Source organism: Peromyscus eremicus, chromosome 15 (assembly GCF_949786415.1).
Source record: "Peromyscus eremicus chromosome 15, PerEre_H2_v1, whole genome shotgun sequence".
NCBI lineage: Eukaryota > Metazoa > Chordata > Mammalia > Rodentia > Cricetidae > Peromyscus > Peromyscus eremicus.
In genome coordinates, this window is record NC_081431.1 from 60,953,385 (window position 1) to 60,956,977 (window position 3,593).

The 3,593-nt window shown below is 44.5% G+C and overlaps 1 pseudogene; it reads right to left on the minus strand.

The window, feature by feature from the left end:
- The window catches only part of LOC131924952 (transcription factor BTF3-like), an 11,032-nt pseudogene extending 7,772 nt beyond the window's left edge, over positions 1-3,260 (minus strand).
- Positions 3,261-3,593: the final 333 nt, after the last annotated feature.

Sequence of the window (3,593 nt, forward strand, 5' to 3'; positions counted from 1 at the left end):
TTTTTCTACCTGTAATTTTTCTGTCCTGCCTGAACTTTGGATAGGAGTTCTGACTGGTAGAATAAGCTTCACTTTTTTTTTTGTTGCTGTTTTTTTCGTTTGAAAGAGGGTTTTCTGTAGGCTAAGTTGGCCTCAACTACTTACACATGACCTTGAACTTGTGACTCTTCTGTAACCACACCCAGTTTTGTACTTGTGGAGATTAAATCCAGGCACACCCCCAGCCCTCTTCTTCTTTTTTCTTTTGACAGACTCTCTGTAGCCAAGACTGACTGAGCTCGTGATCCTGCTTCTACCCCTTCCACAGGAGTAGTGCACACCACGGCCAACCTGCGGTGGGGGCGGCAAGTCTCTCCCACCACTCCCTCCCTTCCCCCTCCCTTTGTAAAAATAAAAACTTATAGTTAGTATACAAAGTAACACCTTCCATTGCAACATTTCCACTCACACATTGACATTCTCTGTTCTAACCACCACGCCTGCCTGTCCCCTCTCCACTCACCTTTAAGGACTGCGTTTTCTCAGTTCCTATTGCTTTGACATAGTTCAGCACCCTTTGGCTTTCCCACCATTAGCCCCATCATTTCTCTCCTCCGTGTAGACTTCATATTTTGAGCATTATTAATTCTTTTTATCTACATCCATTTTCCTCAGTCCCTCCCTTGAAAAAGTCAAATACCACATGCCGATTCTTTTTTTTTTTTTTTGGTTTTTCGAGACAGGGTTTCTCGGTGTAGCTTTGCGCCTTTTCTGGAACTCACTCTGTAGCCCAGGCTGGCCTCGAACTCACAGAGATCCGCCTGGCTCTGCCTCCCAAGTGCTGGGATTAAAGGCGTGCGCCACCACCGCCCGGCCACATGCCGATTCTTAAAAACCGCTTCTCAGGGATGCTCTGAGGCTGCAGACCAGTACAGACAACTGCTCCTGTTGGCTGATTAGCAGAACTAGATGGTAGGACCCTATTGTTGAAGACACCACATGCTTTGATTGCAGTTCGTAGAGAAATCAAGCTGTAGCCGAACTGGAAGCTTCTCTGCTAGGAGGGGCTATCCAGGCTCCTGGAGATGGGTGGTCATTAGTGGTGAACCCTGATTGTGTGCTACACTCAACATGCCAGCAAGATGTGTCCAGTGGTGCAGGAATGGTGTGACTATTGTGGGGGCAACCAATCACTTTCATTTTTATTATTACCATTTTTTTCTTTTTCTTTTTTTTAAAAAACTTATTTCGCCGGGCGGTGGTGGCGCACGCCTTTAATCCCAGCACTCGGGAGGCAGAGCCAGGCGGATCTCTGTGAGTTCGAGGCCAGCCTGGGCTACCAAGTGAGTCCCAGGAAAGGCGCAAAGCTATACAGAGAAACCCTGTCTCGAAATACCAAAAAAAATAAAATAAAATAAAAAATAAAATAAAATAAATAAATAAAATAAATAAATAAAAAATAAAAACTTATTTCTGGCTGGGCGGTGGTGGCGGCGCACGCCTTTAATCCCAGCACTCGGGAGGCAGAGCCAGGAGGATCTTTGTGAGTTCTAGGTCAGCCTGGTCTACAGAGCAAGATCCAGGAAAGGCACAAAGCTACACAGAGAAATCCTGTCTCGGAAAACAAAAACAAAAACAAAAAAACCAACTTATTTCTGTATACATGTAAACCTTACTACTAGTTTGTTATCTTAATTATCCTAAACAGTTTTTTAAATTATTTTTATTTCATGTGCATTTGTGTTTTGCCTGAATGTCTCTCTGTGTGAAGGTATCAGATCCCCTGAAACTGGAGTCACAGGCAGCAATGAGCTATCGTGTGGATGCTGGGAACTGAACCCAGGTCCTCTGGAAGAGCAGCCAGTGCTCTTAATTGCTGAGCCATCTCTTCAGCCCTATTATTACCATTTTTAAATTTTTATTTAATGTTATGTGTATGAATGTTTTGCCTGCATGTATGTCTGTGCACCACGTGTGTGCTGGTGCCCATGGAAGCCAGAAGAGGGCATTGGATCCCCTAGGACTATGATTACAGATGCTTATGAGCCTTCATGTGTGTGCTGGAAATTGAACCTGGGTCCTCTGGAAGGGCAACAAGTATTCTTAAGTACTTGCCTAGCATTCATTACACCATCAGTTTAATTTCCAGTCACCATAAGCTAACAGTGGCGGTACAGCATTTAGGAGGTAGAATAGGAGGATTAGAAGTTTATGGTCACCCTCAGAGTTTCAGGACAGCAAAAAAAGAAGATGTCAGGTAAAGGAGATAAAAGCGTGCCACCATCCTGCTTACCTTTGTCAACTTGGCACAGCCTGTGGTTGTCTAAGAGGAAAGCAGTGATGAATTATCTAGATCAGATTGGCCTGTGGGCTGTCTGTGGAGGACTGTCTTGCTAATTGGTATAGGAAGGCTCAGCACAGGAGCCACGTGGTTCCTGGGCAGATGGTTCTGGATGTAAGAAGGCCAGCTAAGCAGCAGCCTGCAGGAGTCATAAAGCTGTGTTCCTCCAAAGTTTCTGTTGTGTTTGCTTCACTGGTGATGGTGAGTGGAATAGTATGCAGTTCTGCTTTCGGGTCCCCCGTCCTGAGTCTAAGATGAAATAAACCCTTTTCTGCCCCTAAGTTGCTTTTAGTCAGAGTGTTTTACCACAGCAACAGAATTATACTCAAACAACCATCTCTAAATACGACAAAACTGATATGGCGATTCTTTCAAGCTGAAAGCCCTTGAGGAACTGTGACAGTAGGCAGTGCCATTTGGTCCAGCCTTTTCTGTATGCGTGTAAGTCAAAACAGTCTTTCTGGAGGGCTGTCCTTCATAAGTCAAGGCTGGAAAATAGCCTTGATCACCCACAGGAGTCTGATCGCTAGGGTGACAGTGAGTCTCAATAAACAAATTTTGAAATAACTTCCTTTTTCCTAGCTTCTATCCTTTCCTTTGCAAGACACTTCTAGAATAGAGCAGCTTTGCCTAGATAGACACTCATCCTGCCATCCCTTCCCACGTGTGTATTGACCTTTGTCTAAAATGAATACAGCATTATGCCTTTATTTCTTTGGCCTTTACTCTTGTTCACGTAAACGTCTTAACATTTCTATGCTTTACTTTTTGTTAATCAGCCTTTATATACACTGGGCTCCCAGATGGGGCCAGAGCTATTGTTGGAAACTCTGGTGGTACAACTGGTTAGCAGAACTTACACAGCGCGAAGGGTCGGGGAGCAGATGCGACTCGTCCACACTGGAGTGCTCCAGTGACCTACCTGGTCTCGGGTCTCCATGATTTGAGGACGAGTTGCGCAGTAGTTTGTTTATTTTCTCTTTAATTTATCCCGTGAAACTTCTCTAAAACATCACTGATTCCTCATTGTCAGCTGACTCTCTTTCCCAAACTGACCAGCCATTCCATAAGTATTCAAAGTTGTCTGCGCACATGTTCCACCCTCTTAAACAGCTTACCAACTTTATCTTTCCTGATCTTAAGTGAGAATTGCCCTCCTCCCACAAAACAGGGTCCTTTGTGTTTCCTCCTTTTTTTTGGGGGGGGGTCCTGTTATGTAGCCCTGGATGAATCTGGAACTCATAGCAACCCTATGACTCATACACATAAAAAC